The sequence below is a fragment of the Pleurodeles waltl genome, chromosome 6 (genome assembly GCF_031143425.1).
Source record: "Pleurodeles waltl isolate 20211129_DDA chromosome 6, aPleWal1.hap1.20221129, whole genome shotgun sequence".
In the NCBI taxonomy this organism is placed as follows: domain Eukaryota; kingdom Metazoa; phylum Chordata; class Amphibia; order Caudata; family Salamandridae; genus Pleurodeles; species Pleurodeles waltl.
In genome coordinates, this window is record NC_090445.1 from 105,045,740 (window position 1) to 105,057,476 (window position 11,737).

Below are 11,737 nucleotides of genomic sequence, written 5' to 3' on the forward strand. Positions count from 1 at the left end.
ATGACCCATCTGAGCAAGATTCACAATTTTGCTTCTTAATATAAACAGCGAAGTAACTTGTCCCCTCTATAACAATGCCAACTTCTGTTGACAAACTTGAACTGATCTTAGCAAATCTCTGCCTCTAAACATCTCACTTTGGGTCTTCCCTCAATATTAAACTTCAAAATAACTGGCTCAGAACACATTGCCTCATACCATCATTCTTCAGTAATAGATGTCTGGCCTACAAAGTCAGTAGAAGTAAATAAATACTCTAGGTCCTCCAACTCTTCTTCCTGCTCACACTCATTTGGCACTGGGAGATGAGAAAAAAAAAAAGATTTGCCATGACACTTTCCCTGAATGTGTTCAACCTCAAAAGAAAACCAAACTTGCCAAATGGGCAGTCATCCTGTTTGAAGTGGTACCTGGTCTAAGCTGGCTGAGATTAATTCAAACATTCACTCCATCTCTATTTTGTAACCTTCATTTTGATGCTCAAGTGAAACACGCATGCCCAGCCACAGGCATCATGTTCCCTATGTCACTGGAGCCAAGCTGCAACCAACTGATGAGGCCCAAAGTGGTCAAAATTGGTCTTAAGTAGCTTGTGTTTTGGTTCAGAGAGGACCAGGGTTGGCTGCCCAGAATGAGATGGTCCTATTGGAACAGGATAAAAACTGATTTGCGTATGACTGGGTCTCACCTTAGATTATATGTTGGGCAAAAAAGATTAACTAAGATGTGGCATACTTGAGAAACCTCAAGTGGAAAGTGCCATACCAGTTGAAAGGACGTTGCCAGATATGATAAAATGAAAGAAGGGAAAGGCCTGACGACTGAATTTCCTCTTCTACACACCCTGAATCAGGAACATTAAACCCATCTTTATCAGTATAGAATCAACCCTCCTGGAAGTCAGAAATACATTCAAGGCACATCTCTTCATAGATCACTACCACTGTATATGATTGGAGCCAACTTTTTATCCTCCTTGTTGGAAACAATCTTGAACTGTATCTTCACTGGCTGTTCAGCTCTTTGTCCTCTCCGACGATGGGTGTAAAAGTTTCTATATAAAGATTCATTTAAATAAATTAGACGTTTTTGTTAAACAGCGAAACTTGGTATGCTTGGCATTATACTCTGTCCATCCCTAGAACTATATCAAGCCATACATGTTTCCTAGAGCAACAACCTGTTTTACTATCTATACAATTTTCCCTTTTTGTTTCATACCAAAATTTCTTACTCCTTGATGGAGGAGAAGGTAAAGTTACACTTGAAAGGTTCGATTGTCAACCTCATCTCTCTCTAGATGCCTGAATACGCGCAGGCATCCTACCATGTCCCGCTGTACATGTGCCCATTACCAATATATCATCTTGGAAGTACAACAATCTCTTTTTGGGCAGACGAATTTCCAATAACACTGGAGGTAAACCCAAATGGCATTCTTTTCCATAGAAAACAATAGGAAGGACTTAGGAAATCTGCTAAGAATCTGGGCTGATGCAAGGATATCTGATATGGTATGCAGACATCAGGCTGATGGTCCTTAAAACACTTGCATAGCCCACCTAAGCCAACATTGTTTCCTTGTTGTGAGGCAGGTAACAGTTCAATGAAATAATATCTGTCTTATCACTTATGTCCAAACTTCGACCAATCCGTTTTCACTGTCAATTCAATTGCATTCGATCTAAACAGACTTTTATGTACAAAAACTAACAATAATTTATACAAACAATATATAAGATTAGACTATCGCTATGAATATTGTGAGGGGAAAATATGTGGAACAGGAAAATGATTTTTTTTTTCAACAGTGCTTAGCTCAGGGACAAAACATCGGTCTTAGATCCCCTGGTGCACACCCTGTACTGACTAACTTAAAAAAAATTAATGCGTCTGAATACAAATGCAATCTCCATGAATGTAACAAGTAAAATGTTGACCTTCTTTGTTCACTGTGAGGAGCTTTCCTCCCTTTGTATTTTCTTGGCTTCTCTATGTGAGTTTTCAACTTCCATGCTGATCAGTCTTGTTCAGGGAGCTTTGTTAGATGACTTTTGCCCACCATTAATCACCTTTTGCTCAGACCTTGGGACCAGAGCAAGGGGTGTGCTAAGCCAAGAAGTGCAGGTGGGATGGGATAGAAGGAAAGGGAAAACACTGAAATCATGCAGCTTCATTTCCTCCTTTTCCCTAGCACTTGCAGGCTTTGTCTCTCCAAGCTGACATCTGCATCTGGACCTTGTTACTAGGAAGGAGAGGCATCATGGAACTGTGTATATTTGCTGGCTTTAGCGTCTGAAGTCATTCCTTTGTTAATTCCGCCTTTGGAGGCCATATTCCAGGATATCTGATCTTTGTTTCGTCTCCTTCATCAACAGCTTTAAGTATTGCCCCTCTTTGGCGGAGAGATAATTTGACACATTACATAGGGGAATGCTGTAATTTTTCTATACTTCTGAATCCTCACAGGTTTTCTAAAGGATCTTTTTCCTCAGTTGCTGCACCCCTTACATAAGAAGAGGACATGGTACAAATATTTCTCTTGGTTGCAGTTCCAGCCCCGTAAGTTTGATTGCTCTCTGTTCCAGCAGCTTGTTTGGCCCCTGAAGTCAAGTATATTAAGTCTTCCCACAAAGCACAATCGTCTATTCTCGTATATCATTCCACCTGCACTTATTAATGCGCCATTGTGGGTGCACATTTGAGGCATTGAGGGGCCCAGTAGCAGTGTGCATAGTTGATGGACCCTAACAAAAGTAATAGAATTTTAAATTGTTTTTTAAAACTTAATGAAGAGAGTGGACTGAAGGATTCTGAGGGTGCTAAAGGGATAAGTCAGGGTTACCAAGTGGGGATGAGAGAGAAAATTACAAAACATGAACTTTTAAATAGTGTAATAAAGCTATTCCACAAGTTCTGGCTTTAATGTGTTAGCACATGCAATCATAGGCATGAATAAATGCATATTAATGATTGAAAAAAAGTTACTAAATAAAAATAGTTTTACCCATTGGGCCAGTCACAGCTTCCCAGCAGCTCCCGGGCCCTCCTGCCTGCTGCTGATCGCTCTGCCCGCATTCCTGAGCCTAATTGCGACAGCTCCACCTGCATTCCTGGGGCTGATTGCATCTGCTGACGCCCATCCCAATGCCTCCTTCACACCACCGCCGCTCCTGCCTTTCCTTCTCCCACCCCAACCCTTCCCACCTCCCAGAACATATGATAGAGACCGTAGCGAGGGCGCACCGCCATCGCACCAAAGGTAATCCCATCTGTGCCCGTCCACGCCCAGTGGCAGGCGCTCTGGTCCTCTTATCCCCCACAGCTACACCACCAAGGAGCACCACACCTTGAATGTCAGACACCCCATCAACAGCTGCTTCACGGCCTCCCCACGCTCAACCAAAGGACCCTTCACCAGCCTACACTGCCGTTTCTCCTGCAACACAGGCCCACTTGTGCACACTAACACCTGCACTGCACCCACACAGAAGACTACGAACAACCAAGCACCAGTGCATCCAACGAAACATTCGCTCCTTATGCAAACACACCATGGAAATCTGGGACACCATCACCACCCACATCCTGGACGTCACCTTGATCACCGAAACATGTCTAACACCCTCCTCAAACCCCAACATCACCACGGCCACCCCTGATGGCTTCAAGATGATACACCAAGACTGCACCAACAAACATGGCAGGGACATCGACATCATCTTCAAGGAAACCATCCAATGCACCATCACCGGCAATGACCCAACACCCCTCAATGAGCACCCCAACTTCCGACTTCCAGACCGATGCCAGCACCATGATGTGAGGCAACCTCGCATACCGACCCCCGGGATCAAGCCCAGCCTTCTGCAATGCTATCACCAGCCTCATCGCCCCCCTCGACCATTTACTCCCTCCACTATGTCCTTCTCAGCGATCTCAATTTCCACCTTAACAACCCCAATGACCCCCAACTCCACTTCCCTTATAGAGAACCTCAGCAACATCGACCTCACCCAACTGGTCACCAAACCCACACCCAAAACCGGGGACACATTGGACACCATCTTCACTTCTAGCGACAGAATCAGTTTCACCCATGTGACTGAAGTCACCTGGACTGACCATTTCATTGTCGTCTTTACCATCTCCAATTCCCAGCACACCACCTCCAAGCACCTCAGTACCCCCCACTGAAGCTGGGGCAAGGTAACCGATACCCTATGGGCACAGGCTATAGGTATTGCACAACCCAAGACCAAGGCAGACCTCGACCTCAACCAGACCATCCAAAACTTCACCACCTGGATCACCAAATCTGTGGACACAGTTGCCCCGCTCAAACCAGGTAAAACCAACAAAACCGTCGAGCTCAGAAACTTCAAAGGCGACGGCCACCGACTCGAGAAACAATGGTGTGTGACCAAGGACCCCTCCGACAGAGCCACCTACAAGGCACTACAACAACTACCACCACCACATCAAGGCAGAAAAAAGTGCAGCAATCAGTGCCCCCATTGGCACCACAGCCAACCACACAAAAGAACTCTTCAGAATCATCAAGTAATTCTCTAACGCGATAGCCACAGAGAACACCATCCACCTATCCCAGGAACTCTGTGACACCCTCTCAGATAACCTCCTGGTCTCCGATTACCACACAGACCACCACAGCCATCATGTCATCCATCCAGTCCAAGGCACCTACCGACCCTTGCCCCACCAGCTTTTTAACCTCAGAGCCAACACTATTAACGCAAGACTAACCCGCATCCTCAATCAAGTAGAGGTCAGACCCTTCTTAAAGAAACCCTCCGCCGACCCCCAGCGACCTCAAAAACTGCATACCGATCTCCCTACTTCCCTTCCCTGCCAAAGTGCTTGAGAAAGCCATCAACCAACAGCTCACCGATTACCTTGAACTAAACCACCTTCTCAACACCTCACAATCAGGATTCCGGGCCAACCACTGCACGGAGAATGCGCTGATCACTGCCACGGACGACATCAGGACCCTCCTTGACCAAGGAGAGTCAGCAGCTCTGATACTTCTGGACCTCTCTACAGCGTTCAATACAGTCTCCCACCACACTCTTCTTAACAGACTCCACAACATAGGCATTCAACAGAACGCCCTTAAGTGGGTCGCCTTTTTCCTCTCAGGCCACACGCAGAGCATCCGCCTTCCTTCCTTCACGTCTGCACCCAAGACCATCACCTGCGGCGTACCCCAAGGATTCTCCCTCAGCTCAGCCCTGTTCAACATCTCCATGATCCCCCTCATAGACATTGTCAGACGCTACATACTCAATATAGTCTCCTATGCCGACAAAACTCAACTAATCCTCTCACTCACCAAAGACCCCCACAATGTCAAAGCTAACCTCTACAACACCATGACCAACATAGCAACATGGATAAACAGTTGCCTCAAACTAAACATGGACAAAACGGAAGTCCTGATCTTCAGGAAGAACATCTCTCATGGGACCACAGCTGGTGGCCATCAGAACTTGGACCAACGTCCTCTCCATCATACCAAACACAAAACCTTGACATCATCATTGACTGCCAACTATCCATGAATCGACCATTAAACTCAGTTGCCTCCTCTTGCTTCTACATCCTCCATATGCTCTGCCAAATCTTCAAATGGATCCCTACCAACACCAGAAAGACAGTCACGCACACCCTGTTTGCCAGCCGTTTGACTGGCAATGCTGTCTACACTGGAGTGTCCTCCTAGCTACTTTCAAAGACTCCAGACTCTACAGAACACCACAGCCAGACTCATCCTCAACCTCCCCAAGTGCTCAGGAATCATCCCACACCTGAAGAACCCCCACTCGCTCCCCGTCCAGAAGAGATGGCAATTCAAAATCCTCACACTCAGATGCAAGACTCTCCACAACTTAGGGCCGGTCCTACATCAACCATCGACTGAGCTTCTATGTCCCAGCAAGACAACTACGCTCTGCCTCGCTAAACCTTGCCCCACTGGCATCCATCGCAGCCACAGCTGAGGCCGCTCTTTCTCCTTCACAGCAGCCAAGTCCTGGAACAGCCTGCCCCTCCATGCCTTATTATGCAGTAAAACACAGAAGATAAATAATTGTTCTTCTTCAATGACTGAGTATGAAGAGTACAAGTTAAAGACATGGGCCCTCATTACAACCCTGGCGGTAAATGCTGTCTACCACCATGCCGATGGCCGCCAAGATACCCGGTGGTAATCTGCCACGGGTATTATGACCCACACATAGAAATCCTCCACAATACAGACACCCACACAAGTCCGCCACACCAAAGGTCAGTGATAAACTGGCGATAGCAAAACCCACACCGTTACGCCAACAGGAATACGCCCACAGTATCACGACCCATGAATCATTGCAGCGGTCTTCCAACCGCGGTAAACCATTGGCGGTACACACCCCGCGCTCAAAATGCACACACACTTGCAAAACCACACCACATTAGACAATTCAAAACACACACACCTGACACACATACACACACCACACCCCACACCCTCACACTCATTCTGCTATAAAACACACACACACATTACCCACAACCCCTTACAATGAAAAAAAAGATAGCCAACTGAGAGAGACAAGCCAGGAGCACCCACTCAATTAGAGGCACATAACACCATCACCCATACACCATCCACGCACATCACAGTATACACCCCAACACATCACCCCCCCACATCACATCACACCACATCCATGGCACCCCAAAGACACCCCAGGTTTTCAGAGGAGGAGCTAAGGGTCATGGTGGAGGAAATCATGCGGGTAGAGCCACAGCTATTCGGATCACAGGTGCAGCAGACGTCCATTGCAAGGAAGATGCAGCTATGGCAGAGAATCGTGGACAGGGTCAACGCCGTGGGACAGCACCCAAGAACCAGGGATGACATCAGGAAGAGGTGGAACGACCTACGGGGGAAAGTACGTTCTGTGGTTTCGAGACACCAGATTGCTGTACGGAGGACTGGCGGTGGACCCCCACCTCCTCCCCCACAACTAACAACATGGGAGGAGGAAGTCTTGGCGATCCTGCATCCTGAGGGCCTTGCAGGAGAACGGGACTCTGGTAAGTCAAATCTTAACTATTATATCTCCCACCCTACCTGCATAACATCACAAACTCCTACCCCTACCCTCACCCCCATCACTCCAACACCTCACATATACCCCACCATCACATCTAACCCATCCCAATACCAAGCCCTGCATGCAACAACAATGCATAGACCCCCATCACAGACCTGCATGGACACCCATCATCCCAGCATGCCCAATAGAGAGACTCACCCAGCCCACAAAATCACCACTCAAACAAGGCCAAGCCGACAGGGAAAGCACAATCATACAGGGAAACACACCCATTGCACAAGATGGCACACATAAATACATTAACAATGCATTTGCATCCCAACAGGACCCCTACCTAACGTCATCAGAGAGGAGGTGCCAGCTACATCCAGCCCCCCTCTAAGAAGAGGCCCACAGTGATGACAGCAGCTCTGCACGCCTGGATCACGATGACCAACCTGGCCCATCAGGGACCTCTGGACAGTCGGTTACCTTGTCACAGTTCCAACCCACCACAGAGCCTCCCCCTCAGGAAACACCAGCACAGCATCCACCCAGCGAGCCCATGCCACTGTCCCCAGGACACGTCAATCAGCAGTGTGTCCACCACTACAGGGACCCGAGGCAACCCCACAAACACAGGACGATTAGGGACCTGGGGTCAGTGGCAGTGGGCACACGGTTCAGGGGACAGAGGCACAGGACAACAGGGAAGCTGGGAGGACTGCTGTGCGACGGGGAGGACAAGCCCAGAGAACTGACTCTCCACAAGGCACTCTCCAACATCCTGGGAGCATGCCACCATTCCCAGGAGACCATGGGCCAGGTACTGACCAAGTTACAGGAGACCCAGCGGCTGCAGGAGGGATAGTACCTGAGGATCAGGGAGGACCTAACTAAAATATACACCATCCTGGTCACCATTGCAGGGGTGCTGGCTGACATGGTCAAGACCATGAGGAAGGCAGTGGCACAACAAAGGGCCCCTGACACTAGCCAAACTGAGGAACAGCCTTCTACCTCTGCCAGCGCTAGTGGACAGGAGGCCCCGCCACAGGACCAACAGGCCACCAGCACCCCACCCCCTTCAGAAGGAGAACCACCCCACAAATGGTCCTTGCGATCCAGGCAAAAGAAAGAGAACATTGCCAAGACCCCTGCCAGGAAATAAGACTCTCCTGATTGTCACCCTTCTGTCCCACTATGTCACCCTGTCCACCTTGAACTGCCATTGCTCCACTCTCAATGTCTCATTGGACAATGCACCTGTGATACCAATAGACTGGACTCTAACTGGACATTCCTCCACCATCACCCCAGCCCCTTGCACTTACCCCCATACTATTTTGCACAGAAAATAAACACCCTTGAAACAGAAACCATACTGGAGTCAGTGTAATGATTATAAAGATGTATTATTACAACATTATCAAAGCATTACAACGTCTATGTTCAGTGAAATATACCACAGGATGACCTTTGGTGGGCAGCAGTACATATAGCAGTAGCCAGAATGGGGTAAACAGATCTAAAAATAGTGGTTCCAAAGGGAACAGTCAGTGTCCATAGACAGAGGGTAAGAGGATGCCATGTACAATGTCCAAAAGTTTACTGTAATGTAAATTTGGGTTACAGTCTCTTACCTGTGTGTCACTGGAAGTACTGCTGTATAGTGTTTGTTCTGTTGTGCACATCTTCTTCATCTGCCTCCTCTTCCTCACTGTCCACAGGCTCCACCACTGCCACAAGACCATCTCCAGGCTCATCCTCCTTCAGAAAAGGCACCTGGCATCTCAAGGCCAGGTTGCGCAACATACAGCATGCCACAATGATCTGGCACACCTTCTTGGGTGAGTAGTACAGGGATCCAACAGTCAGATGGAGGCACCGGAATCTGGCCTTCAGGAGACCGAAGGTTCTCTCAATAATCCTCCTTGTACGCCCATGTGCCTCATTGTAACGTTCCTCTGCCCTTGTCCTGGGATTCCTCACTGGGGTCAGTAGCCATGAGAGGTTGGGGTAACCAGAGTCACCTGTAAATATCGAGGGACAACTGTTAGACACACACTAACCCTTAGGGACAACCCCATACCCAGACACCTTCTTATAGTGGGTGGGCACCTTGGGCTCACCTATTAGACACACCTGGTGCCTCTGGAGTTGGCCCATCACATAAGGGATGCTGCTATTCCTCAAGATATAGGTGTCATGCACAGAGCCAGGATATTTGGCATTCACATGGGAGATGTACTGGTCCGCCAAACATATCATCTGCACATTCATCGAGTGATAGCTTTTTCTATTCCTGTAAACCTGTTCATTTCTCCGAGTGGGGGAACAAATGCCACATGTGTACCATCAGTGGCACCAATGATGTTGGGGATATGTCCCAGGGCATAGAAGTCAGCTTTCAGTATGGCCAAATCCTCCACCTGGGGGAAAAGGATGTAGCTGCGCATGTGTTTCAGCAGGAGAGACAACATTCTGGTCAACACGTTGGAGAACATTGGCTGAGACATTCCTGATGCCATGGCCACTGTATTTTTAAATGAACCCCTTGCCAGGAAATGAAGCACTGACAGAACCTGCACTAGAGGGGGGATTCCTGTGGGCTGGCGGATAGCTGACATCAGGTCTGGCTCCAATTGGGCACACAACTCTTGAATTGTGGCACCATCAAGTCTGTATGTGATGATAATGTGTATGTCCTCCATTGTCGACAGTCACCCAGGGGTCTGTACACCGGAGGATGGCGCCATCTCCTCATTTGCCTCAGCGGTTGTAGCCTATAGAGGAGAACGGTGAGCAGAAGGTCATATTTCCACATAGAATGCACAACTGTTGCTGAAGTGGTCACAGAAGCAGTATGTGAAGTCAAGAGTCAGTTGATGGGCCAATGTCTGCTGTGACGCAGTTAGGTGCCATGCCATGTGCCCCCCCTGAAATGGCAGCTGCCTGACCTGTGAGGAAGGACAAGTGGAAATGAGGTAAGTGCGCTGGCATTGTGCACTGTCGCTGTAGGCGGTCGATGACCGATGCGCAGCTTCGCATTGGTTATCATTGGGCCCTATGGGTTCCAGGAGCCAATGGCGATGTACGCCGGCGGTGACGGTACGCACTGCCGCGGACGTGACAGCCATTTTCTAACAACTCACTCACTTGCTACCTGACCGTCAACAGGAGAGGACCTACACTGCAAGTGCTTCTGTGACCTGAGCCTGGAAGCGACAATGGCTACAGTGTCTGGGGAAAGGGCCCCTTCCTTCACTGCGGAGGGGTTGGAGAAACTGGTGGATGGGGTCCTACCTCAGTACACGTCACTCTACAGTCCTCCAGACAAACAGGTGAGGACACTGAGTGCATGATGTGTGAGCAATGCATGTTTTGAGTGGTGTGGATGTAACCCACATGTTGGGGGGTGCTGATGCGTCCTGGCCTTAGTGCTGCATGAGAGGTGGGCAATGTATGTGCGTCAGGGCATGGGTGGGAACTGTGGGGTCAATGAGTATGCCGGTCCGGATGGGTGAGAAATTTCCTTTCCTCCTGTCTTTTCCTTATAGATCAGCGCCCACCAGAAAAAGGGTATTTGGCGTGCCATCGCCAAGGAGGTGCGGACCCTGGGGTCTATCACAAGCGGAGCACCCACTGCTGCAAGAGATGGGAGGACCTGCGCTGCTGGACCAAGAAAATGGCAGAGGCCCAGCTGGGGCTGGCCTCCCAATGTGGAAGGGGTGCCCGTCGCACCATGACCCCCCTGATGTTCCGCATCCTGGCGAGGGCCTATCCGGAGTTGGATGGGCTCTTGAGGGCATCACAGCAGCCACAAGGGGGTGAGTACAGATTCTGATTCCTGACTTTGCATGTTTTAGGAGGTAGCTGGGTTGGGTATGTGGGCTGTGGGTGACCCTAGGCCAGGACGATCATGGCAGGGTAGGTCCCTTGTGTGCAGGCTCTGAAGCACTCCAAACCCAATGGTGTAAGTGGGCATATACTACTGGGCAGGGTCCTGTGGGTGTCAGGTGTGCAGATGCTGGCGTTAGCCATTGTACCCCATGAGCTTGTGACTACCTTAGTGACTGGTTGGGCATGGCTTAGTGCATAGGGCTGATCCCTGTGTGTTGTGTATGCCAACGGTAGTGGTGTTGCTAGCACTGACCAAGTGTATCCTCTGTCTTTCCCCCCACTTTTTGTTTTGTCACCCTGTCCTTCTGTGCATTAGCATCATCAGGCAGAGGAGTAGAGGCACAGGCGACGGAGGGAGCTGCATCCCACATGGCCCATGAGGGCGAATCCACTGAGGGTGAAGGCACCAGTGGGACGGAGGGCAAGGGGAGCACCATGACAGGGACAGGAGGGGAGACCAGTGACAGCGACTCCTCCTCCGATGTAAGCTCCCTGGCGGCGGCGGACACCTCTGTGCCCACCCCAAAAACAGGTACAGCCGCCACCCCCTACCAGCACCTCCCTCTCAGCAGCCCCTCAGCATTTCCCGTGCCCGCTCACCCAGGAGGATGGCCATCTCCTTCGCCCCAGGCACCTCAGTCCCTACCCCAGTCAGCCCTGCTGCCCTCAGTGAGGAGGCTATTGACCTCCTTAGATCCCTCACTGTTGGGCAGTCAACCATTCTGAAT